This window comes from Neofelis nebulosa, chromosome 13, assembly GCF_028018385.1.
Source record: "Neofelis nebulosa isolate mNeoNeb1 chromosome 13, mNeoNeb1.pri, whole genome shotgun sequence".
Taxonomy (NCBI): Eukaryota; Metazoa; Chordata; class Mammalia; order Carnivora; family Felidae; genus Neofelis; species Neofelis nebulosa.
The window spans coordinates 64450778-64461731 of NC_080794.1; the positions used below are offsets into that span (position 1 = coordinate 64450778).

The window sequence follows — 10954 nt, forward strand, 5'->3', positions numbered from 1 at the left end:
GGGATTCCTTTCTACCCCGGCCCCGGGCCACGAGGCCACAGCCCTGGCCACCTCCGACAGTTTCTTTCAGGCTGTCCCCATCCCTTGCCCTCCTTTCTCCCAGGCCTGCTTCCTCGAAGCTGACCTGGAGCTGGATTTCCAAATAAACAGTAACTAATTGGATTAGAAGCTGATAATATTGTTGACCTTTCTTAATGTCTGCTGGCTGTCTTTCCACCACACTGAGGCTTAATTGTGTGGGGTGGGGGGGGGGGAGGGGGGGGGACTTCCAGGAGTGAAGTGTGACCCCTGTTAACCTCAGATAAAATGGGCTCAGCGTCTTCCCAACTGCCTGTCATCCCCCACGGAGCAGGAACACACACATGCTCCCACTGTCATCAAATAATTACACAGATGATACACACATGCATAGGCACTCAGAGAGGCAAATACACCCAGAGGCCCATATGGCGCACGCATGACTCTGAACACAGATCATGTATGCACACCAGTCACACTGGATGTCACGCATGCAGTACTTCCTAGATGACAGGCAAGTGTATGCACACACCCAGAGATGCACGCTTGCAAAATGCAAGCGTCAAAATACACACAGACAAATGTAATTACATACAGGATGCTAATACATCATAGGTAGGCTCCTGAAAGCCCGCAGATACATGCACGTAAAGATACCCTGACGCGCACGTATGTGCTCACACCCACGGTGCTTAAGTAAATGAGCATGCACAGTCCATGGCACCTCCACGCACGCACGTGCACACCGCGCACACACCTCTCCACACCAGTGGACAGGGGAGCCCCCGCCCCCTCCTCACACAGGCAGTCTGGCCCCATCTCTTTCACAATCTCTGATGCTTCCACTTTCTATTTGTTCCCAGGTTCCCCGGCCATACTTCTGCGATCCTGAGTTTTGGGGTGTCCTGGAACTCTGGCTTGGCCTCTCTGAGTGTCTCCATCTCTCAGTGTCTCTGAGGCCCTGTCTCTACGTGGATGTCTCTCATCCCGGGATGCTGAAGTTTGAAAAGGTTTGGCAGGCAGTGTGGTGCGGAGGGCATGAACGGATATGAAGGGGAGAGAAGGGGGGGGCAGAGAGGATGAAGAGGAGGGTCGGGGGAGAGGACAGGGAAAGAGGGGGCGGCGAGGGAAGGGGAGCGAGGGGCGGGGGAGGGGCGCCTGCCTGCGCACAGCAGATGTTGCCGCGCCTCGGATGGAGCTGTTAATGTAAGTGGAGTTTCTGCAATGGTAATTAGGAGGGCCCTCATTACCCTGGCGGAGCCGGCTGAGAGCCGATAAAGCCGAGGGGGAGAAGGGCCGACATCAGGGTAATGGGGGAGCAGGGCCATTGAGGAGCTGGAGCCGAGCCGGGACCGCTCCGCGCGCAGCTGGAGCCCGGCGAGAGGGCCGGGGAAGGGGGGCGCGGCCCGGGCCTGCAGCCCCGGGAGGAGCCGCGGTGAGAGCGGCGAGCCGGGCGGAGCCGCCCGGGCTTCGTAGGCCCACAAGGGAGAGGCCGTCCCGAAGGACGCGGCGCGACGGCTGCCTCCGGCCCTCTGCAAGACGACGGTGTCCAGGAGGATTCCAGGCCGGAGTGCCCCGGCGTGTCCCCGTGGGAGGGGACATCCACAGAGGCCTCTGCGTCTCAATTCAGAGACCCCTGGTGGCTGGACGGAGGTGGGGCTGGAGGGTGGGGATATGGAAAGAACACTCCGTTCTCCTCTGGTGTCCCCCCCCCCTCCCCTGCCCTGTACCTGGGGATCTAGGACACTCAGAGTGACCAAGACATGGACTCTAGAACAGAATAGCTAGGAGGAAAGTTAATGTCCAGATGGAAGGCTCCAGGATGTCAGGTCACAGACTCCGGAGGAGACCAACATTCAGGGAATGGAAGTAAACGTCCCGGTGCCCCATTCTCCCCTCACAGGTTGTCTTTCCCTGCCTTCCTTCCTCCCTCACGTCCTCCCCTGCACCACCACCCTGAACCCTAGGGAGGGCCCCAGAGCATGAGGACGCTGGAAGCTGGGTCCAGTAACTCTGAGCACCTGGCTTCCCTTCAGTGCTCTGCAGGAAGGGGAAAGGGGGCAGGGGGGAGGACAGTGATGGCGGGAGACACCTGCCGCTCTGCTCCCCAGCCAGGAAACTAGGAGCCATCTCCAGCATGGGGGTCCAGGGCGGGGAGCCCACTTTGCTATTTATTCTCCCCGTCCCTGAATATTCGGTGATGAGCCGCCCCGCCCGCGTGCTTTATGGACTAAAGAGCCCGAAAGCCCAGCCTTCTCAGCTGACTGACAGCCATCTCTATGGGACGTATTAGTCCCCTTCTCCTGCTGCTCCCCCCTGCCCCAGGCCGGATGACCCTGGGAAGACTTTCAAGAAGCAAGGAAATCTGCCGCCAGGGCATGGAGAGGGGAATTATGGGGACCTTTGCAGCCCATCTCCTTCAGCGGAGGGCCCGTCATTGAAACCCCTCTATACACGGCCCCACCCCCACCCCACCACCTGCAGCTGCTTTCAGAAGCCCAAGGTCATTGACTCCTGAAACTCCGGTTTGCCAACTTCCCAGGAACCACAGAAGCCCCTCCATTATAGAAAGGGTGGAACAGAGAGCCGGACTTCTTTTCCTTTCGGGCTTTGAGGAAGGGACAGGAAATCCTGTCCCCAGAGGTAACAACATCACCCAGATTACTGAGGAGATGTGGCGTCTCTGAACAGCGGCGCAGGGCTGGGAGAGATCACAGATGCCCCTCCCCTCTTCAGCTGCGGCGGCAGAGCAGGGGTTAACGGGGAGAGGCTGCGAGGCTGGAGCAGGCGGTGCCTCCCGCCTCCTCCTCCTCCCCCCCCCCCCCCCCCCAGAGTTGCTGACTCTTCCTTTTTGTTCGGGCTGACAGCGAGCACCTGGTGTGCTCTTGCTACAATATTGTTCCTGCCTCCCTCCCCCCAGGCCCCAGGCTCCCCTCTCTCCTCCTCCCCACCCCCGGCAGCGTTCCCCTCTGCCTCCTCTTCCCCTAGCCCCCTCCTGCCTATGGCCTCCTAGGCACCCCCGCCACACACACACCCCACAAGCACCGACCCTGCGTGTCAATAAACACAACATATGCTGCCATTAATGTGAAAATCGTGCCCTCTACTCCATCCCCTCAGCCTGACTGCCCCGCTGGGGTGGGATAGGGGGGTACTGAAAGAAAGGTCAAGTGGGAAACATTAACTACCCTTTTTTTTTTTATCTGCTCAGCCTCCACCCCCACCTCCAGCCTTGAGAGAGGGAAGGAATTGGAAGGGCGTGGATGGGATAAGGACTCGGTGTTCTGAGACCCAAGCGCTCCACCGTGCCCACTAAGCCTTCCCATTGGAAACAGGTGAGCACCCTCATCCAAACACTACACCTCTTCAATTCCAGGGGGGATCAGAGGGAGGCCCTGGTAGCCCTCCCACAGAGAGCCATGTTGTTGACATGTTTCTCCAGGGGACAGAGGTGGTCATAAGGGTCCTATCCTCTTGCAAGGCGAGCAATCATCTCGGTTCCTGGGGACTTTCTGTCGAACCACCTGGACTATAAAAGACAAACCAGAGGCTTCTCCAAGTGGGGCCGGGCTTCAGAAAGCCCTTCTGAAAGGAGCCAAATATTTCAGATGGCTAAGGGAGTGGCCTGGCCTCAGTCTGCTCAACTAAATCACCAGTTCCAAGACAGCAGGGAATAATAAAGATAAAAATAATATAATAACAACAGCCAACATGTATTGAAGGCTTATTTATGTACCAGGCATTGTGCTAAGCACTTTACAGGCTTTATCTAATTTGTTCCCCGTAAGACCCCTACGGGGAAGTTACAGCTGATATCCCCATTTTACAGCTGAGGAAAACAGGCTTAATAAGGATAGCTAGCATGGAGTGAGGGCTCACTGCATGCCAGGCCCTGTGCTGACTTCTCTCCATACAGTGTCAATGACCCTATAAGGTTAGTACGAGTATTAGTGCCATTTAACAGAAGAGGAAACGGAGGCTCAGAGAGGTCCAGTAACTTGTTCAAAGTCACACAGCCAGTAAGCAGAACTTGTCCAGGAATTCAAGTCTGTCTGACAGCAAAGCTTTTGATCCTAATCCCTAGGATTAGGGATTTTCTTGACTCCTTTCTCTGTGTTTCTCCAACTCCGGTAGCCCCACAGCACCTAACCACCGCCCCCCGCCCAAGCCTACCCCAGTGTTTTTGGACATATAGTAGGGTAGGGTCCGGGGGACAGAAAATCCAGGGAGAGTGGCCAGATCACGCGACATAGTTCAACTTTCCTTCTCTGCCCAGCTCTTTGCTTTTTCCTCTGTCACTTCCTGCCGCTGCTGAGCTGTACCCTTGCAGCCAGTGCGCTCCCTTCACTGTCCCCCAACCCCCATGCCCAGCCCCGTTCTGAGGTTTCATTGTGGACAGGCAAAACGCCCCTTTAGGCTCCCAGAGCACAAAGACATTGTGCTTGGCTCTGCAGCTCCTCACTTCTGAGACTCCAGTTGCTTTATTGATATTAACTTAACACCCCCCCCCCCCCCACTTCCCCACTCGCCCTGGCCCAGTCTGACGGGCAGAAATCTGCTGCCTGGGCACCACCCTGACCTCTCTTTTCCTCTTTCATTATCTGCTCCAGGCACCAGGGAGCCAGCACCAAAATTAAAACAATAACTAAGCCCGAAGTGGACCCAGCAGCCCCCACTCCCACCCCAAGGGAGGGAAAAAAGCTACAAAAACACCTGGAGAGGAGAATAATCAATGGAAGGGGAGGGGGGTGACCCACTCCCATGCCAGCCCCCCCCCTTAACCCTTTATCCCCTGCACAGTACCAAGACTCCCCCATTCCATCCTTCCCACCCCATCCTGTAATGAAGCAGCAGTTTTTGGCAGCTGCCCAGCCATTTGGTGCTTTGGGACTTGAACAAACAAACCTGGGTTGGTAAAGTCCCCCAAAGCCCATAGTCAAAGGCGAAGACCCATGGAGGATGCCAGTGCTATCACAGCAGGAAGTTCCTCCTTAGGCAAATTCCTGGAGAACTGATGGATCACTTAGTGATCTGTGCTACTTGATGAAGGGCACAACCTTATGTGACCCCCACAGCAGCCCCACAAAGTAGGTGGTGGTGTTGTTCATATTTTTCAGATGATAAAACTGAGGCTAAACAAGTCAAGTGACTTGCCTAAATTCATATTCGTTAATAAGTGGCAGAATCAGGTTTCAAACTCAAACTCAGGACTGTTCTCACAGCCTACTGTTAACCATCTTGCTCAACTGTCTGCACAGATCTCTCCTACGTGTTATCGGCGTCTGATTAAACAAGTAGGCCCAGTTCAGGGATCTTCTGGCTCTCAGTCTCCCAGTCTGGAGAATGGACCTGCGGTGACCTCTTCTCTCACCTCAGAACTGTCTGAAAGGGAGATGGGCAGAAGCTGGGCCCAATTCTAGTCCTGCTGAGGCCAGCAGAGGGGGCTGCTGTAGCTGAGGTCAAGCGGTGGGAGAGGGAAGCCGAGGGATGGGCCTAGCCCCGAAAAGCAAAGGGGTTGGTTATCCAGTGGTAGTCAGCAGGTCTCCCCATGCAGGCCCCCTGGAAGGCTATGGGCAAGCAGCTCCAGCAGGGGGTGCCCTTCCAGGGAGAAGGGCAGAGTTAGCCCTCTCTGCTACCCCATCGGCAGGATTCCCATATCCTCCAGCAGGGCCTGTCCTTGCTCCCACCCCAACCCACTCTCCAGCCTCTCAGGTCTTCTAATCACCCCATTAGCTTGTCCTTTTTTTACTCTAATTCTGCTGACACAAGAGAGGGACTTTTCCAAAGGCGCTGTACTAGAAAACCGAAGGAAAGACTAGAAAAGTCAACACTTAGGTTCTTGAGTCCAGGCATTGTTCTAAGGGCTTTGCCTAAAATTTGCACAACAATCCTAAGGGGCAAGTACCCCTATTCTACAGAGGGAGAGGAGAACCTGAGCACTCATAGGCTGTAGCCGGTAAATGGCACAGCTGGGATCTGAATCCAGGCAGTCTGCCCTTAGGCAGCACTGTTTTTTCCAAAATGAAAGAAGAAAGAAAAGAAAAGAAAAGAGAGAGAGAAAGGAAGAAAATTAAAGTCTTCAAACTCTTTCAAATTCTTTATTCTGCTTTAAACTGTAAGCTCCCTAAGGGTATTCTCACCCATCATTTCATTCCTATAGGGGAAGACAGTAGGACATCCATAAATGTGCACCAAAGGAATTCTAAGATATCTAAAGGCCACAGAGGACTGACTGTCACATCCTAAGGGCACAGACAACATGACACTTCCCCTTGCCTCAACCTTGACTGGTTAGGGTGCTAGACCCAGCCATACTGACTCCTGGACCAAGGTAGGCTCAGCTGACATAGGAGCCAGACCTGATGAGGTCCTCAGGCCTTTCCAGAACTCTTCCCATCTTCTCATTGGTCTCCCTCAACCCTATAGTTCCTGACCCAGGCTTGGCTTCTCAGCAAGTCCATATAGCACCCCTAAGTTCCTGCCTCTTCGTCCCTCCAAAGACTAGTCACCCTTCAAGTGGGCCGCTCATGACCCTGCCCTTCAGAGGTCCCGGCCTCCCCAGCTCAATTCTCTGCTCTGCTTGTTATCCTAGAGCATATATGTGGTTAAGACTGCCCTTCCCTTCAGAGGCTTAGCTCCCTCACCCCACAGCCTGGTTTCAGTTGTCCTGAGGCCAGATGCTCTGGACCCAGGAGCCCCTCAGCTGCCCACCTGCCCCCTGCCCACAGCTGACCAAAGACTTTCCTTGGCCACTCCTTCAACACGATCCGTCTATCGCTCTGTTCCTGACATGAGAGTTTCCTCCAAATCCCCACACTGCCTCCTGTGACCCACTTAGAATCCTCACTCTCCAGACTTAAAATAGAAAACACTCAACACAAGCTTTTACACTTCCCGCTACCAGCTGAATAAAGGTTGCATCTTTAGCAAAAACAAAATAACCGCCTACTACTAACAATAGTTGCCCACCAATTCAGAGTGGGTGGCTGGCCATTCATTTGCTCAGCTCTTCCCAGCCCACTTCCTACTTGTCCCCAGGCTGTGTAAGCGCATGCGGGTCTCTCCTGGTGTTGGTCAGGACTGTGGCAGTTGGCTGTGAACGGGGTGCACTGTGTGTTTTCCCCTCCTTGGGAAAAACTCCAAAGTGACTGCTTGCCCTGGGCTCATCTGTAATCTGGGGCATTGATCTGGGCCCATTGATAGCTGATTGTTTTCACACGTGACTCGGTCGCATTCCTGTAATCTCCAGCCTTCTGCTCAGTTTGCATGACAAGAAGCGGCCTCAGTGGGGAGAGGTCGCTCACCTCTGACCAGGATATAATTGGAAAAAGAAGGTCATTGCTGCCTTTGCTTCTGGGGCAGATCAGCTTCGTTCCATTATGTGTCATGAGCTCTCGCCAGCACGCACTCTCAGTGACATGGAGACAATGGCTGTGCCCCAACAATGGGGCCCACAGAGAGGTGCCCAACACGACACAGACACACCATGGGGACCCACACTCGCTCTCATCAGGACAGGCATGTACAACAGCGTGCACACAATGGGTGCTCTTAATAAATGCTGATAACACCAAAGACACATACAGAGGACGCACAAAGAGATACACAAAACAATGCTTGCCCAAAGACACAGGTTCCCAATGACATAGACCTAGTAATACACGCACAGACATTTCCACAAGGGCAAAACACACACACACACACACACACACACACACACACACACACACACACAACAACCCCAGGCTGAGCTACCACACCCAGCATGAAAAAATATGCAATAGTAAAACCTTTCTTCAAGCTGTGCCCATGTAGGAATATATCAGAATTACCTGAGGTGCTTTGACAAAACGCATGTTTCCAGCAATCTCTGCCAGTCCATACACACTTCTTACAATATGAGTGCATGTGAGTAGACACGTTTATGTTGAAAAGCGCCCTCAAGTAATTCTGATATGCCTTCAGGTTGAGAACCATTGAACTGCCACCACCAATCTCCCCTTTACTTGGTGGCAGAATTTGCTGGCAGGGTTGTTGGGCTGCTTTTTATTTTCGCATTCAGTTTGGGAAAGGACAGGCAGGAGCTGAGAAAAGGGTCCGTCTGGGTCCAAGAGATTAGGGGTCAGACAAGGGCCAGGAATCGAAAGAGTTAAAACTGGGCAATGATCCCGCGGCGACCTTGGCTGGCCTCGTTAGCGGCCAGCAGCGGCACAGCACGCGAAGAAGGACCCCTCTTGCTAGGACTGTCCCGGGGACTCGCCTGCGCTCCGCCGCCAGGATGCAAAGGCCCAAACCCCACACCGCCTCCGAAGCCGCATCTGCTGCAGACTTGGGTATCTTTGGGGGGACACTGGCCAGCCCCAGGCCCGGTGATCCAGTCCCTGGGGCACTTCCCCGTCCAGGGTCCCCGGGTGCCATAGTCAACACTATGAAAGCCAGAAGGTTGCTTCTATTCGGGTTGGGGGCAGGGGGTGAGAGGCCCTACCCCCACCCCTGTCACGCGGAGAGGTCTTGGGAGAGGGCAGAGGGCACCGCGCAAAGGGACCAGGCGTCGGTCACTTGAGCCCTAGCTTGAAGGCACGTAGGTCCGTCGGGACAGCACAGGGTCGCGCCGCCCCCTGGCGGTTCGATAGCAGAGTTGAGGCAATAGGGACGGGCGGCTGCGTGCGGTCTGGTTGCTCCGGGACAGGTTCCTCCTTCCCAGCGTTGGGGAGAGGGGGAACGGGGGAAGGGAAGGGTGTTGAAGAGAGGGCCCTTGGAAAACTGTCCTGTCCTGTCCCTTCCCATCCGTTCTCCCTCTGTCCCTTTCTCCGTTTTTTCTCTCTTCCTCCTCCCCGCATCTCTCCCACTCTTTCTGCCCTCCCCCCTCCCCCGTCCTCACTCCCTCTCCTACCCCCCCCCCCCCTTCCTTTCTCTCGTCCTCAGCCCACCCCCTCTGGCCCCCGCGGGGCAGCGCCTCGGTGCGCCCGCTTGGCAGTTAGCCCATTAGATCTCGTACTATTGATCCGCTTCTGAGCCGAAGCTGACAGCCCCCCTTCCCGGTCTCCCCATGCCCCCATTCCCGGCGCCCCCCCCCATCTCCAGGCAGTCCCAGCCTGCGCCTCCCCCCACCCCCCACGCGGGCCGCGCCGAAGTCTCGCCCTCACGAAGGACAAGAACAAATGTAATTAAAGCGACCGGCAAGGGAGGGGGTGCGCCCCTACCAGCACCAGCGCGAGCCGGGGTCCCAGCGGCCCGCCCTCCGCCGCCACCTCCCTCCCCGCCCCCACCCCCCCACCCCCCGCCGGAGCGGGAGCATTTGGGTTGAGCTGCGCCTGTCCTATAAATCCACATATAATTCTCGCCTTTCCTGTTCAGCTAAGGAAAATAAACGTGTAAGGCTGTTTCTGGGAGCCCAGCTCAGGGACCGCTCTAAATTCTCCTCTTATTGAGTCCGGGCTGGAAATCATTCAGCTCGGCGGCGCGCCACCCTCCCCCCAACCCTGCCCGCGCCCGCCGCGCACACGCACGCGCGCACACGCAGGGCAGGAGCCGGGTATATAAATATCTCCAGCTCTCCCCATAGCCGGGCAGATTTATTCCGCTGCCAAGCCTGCAGAAAATTGACTTGTTCATGGAGGCGGCTATTGACACATCACCGGGGGGAGGGTTAGGGGAGAAAGCAGTGGAGCCGGCGCCCCTCCATTATACGTTAATGTAATCAGCAGTGTGCGAAATGACTGCGCGGAAAATAGCATCACTGACATTTATATTAGAGGATATTGATGGCAGGAGCTGTGACCGCATCACTCTGCCTCCCGTTTCCACGGATTGACACAGGAGCCTCTTGTTGGCTCCATCCACGCTCGCCTCCCCTCCCCCTCTCCCCCTCCCGCCCTCTCTCCCTCTCTCCACCCACTCTGTGTCTCTCCAGCTCTCCCCCTCTGCTCGCCTCACCCCCACCCTCCCTATTTACTCTTCCAGTCATTCTTTTTACAAATAATTCTGAGCACCTACTGGGTGCCCCGTGCAAGGGTCTCTCCTGCGTGCCTCTCTCCGGGTTTCTCCCTCTCCTTCTCCCCCACCGTGCCCTTGCCCTCTTGCTCCCTCCTCCCCGGCTCTGCTTCCCCCTCCCCCTTTCCTTGGCTGGGTGGCTGGACCGCTGCTGTCACAGCAGATAGATAATTGAAAAATGGGCCTCACCTTTGCAGCCAGCAGGAGTGGTTCAGGCAGTTACTGCCAGGGTTACCTACTCCATCTCAGGCCCAGGCTCCAAAAGAGATTCTGAGGAAATTGGATTTTACATGGATGTTTTATTCGGGCAGAGGCTTTAGTGTATATAAATACAGGCGAGGAGGCCTTGGAGGCAAGGATGAGTGAGGCGAGACAATCCCGCCTGGGGCCTGCAGGCTCAGGGGAGGCAGGCGGGCCATGTGCTCAGCTCTGGGTCCCAGACCTGGACATCAGTGCGTTCCCGCCCCCCTACCCCATTATCTGGGACTAAAAGAGGTTAATGCCTCTGTACCGTTCCTCAAAAGCTGCCTTGGGAATTTAAAAAGTGTGTGATTGTTGGGGATTGTTGGCAGGACTGTATACTGAGAAAAGAACGAAATATATTGGAGAAGTTTGAGGACTGATGCAGTAAATATTTATTGAACCTGAACTTGTGAAGGTTTGTGTTTGGGAGACAGGAGTAAGTGAGACATGACTGCTGCTTTCAAGGACAGTTGGGAGAATGACAACCTTGGCTTTCAGGTTAGGGGCAGAGAACAGGAAAGGTGAGAGAGTGGGTGCTGAGATCATTTTTCTAGGGCCTGATCATCCGGGGAGGTTGGAGGAAGAAGCAGAAGGGAAATTGTTCAGGTTGGAGGGATGAGGGTCCTACCAACCCTTCAGTCTCTCCCTCCTGGGCCTGGTTAGCAGAGAGCATCCAGGAACAGTGTGATAATCATGGCCT

General features: G+C 55.3%; 1 long non-coding RNA gene across 2 annotated transcripts in view; it reads left to right on the top strand.

Moving 5' to 3' along the window:
* The first annotated feature begins 891 nt into the window (after positions 1 to 891).
* The window catches only part of LOC131493250 (uncharacterized), a 39062-nt gene continuing 28999 nt past the window's right edge, over positions 892 to 10954 (top strand). The window contains exons 1-3 of one of the 2 annotated variants that reach the window (XR_009252542.1): positions 892 to 1028; positions 3230 to 3353; positions 3461 to 3684. This is a non-coding gene — a long non-coding RNA (uncharacterized LOC131493250). Of the gene's footprint in view, positions 1029 to 3229; positions 3354 to 3460; positions 3685 to 10954 lie in introns of those variants that run through there. The other variant, XR_009252541.1, reaches the window with a different exon arrangement.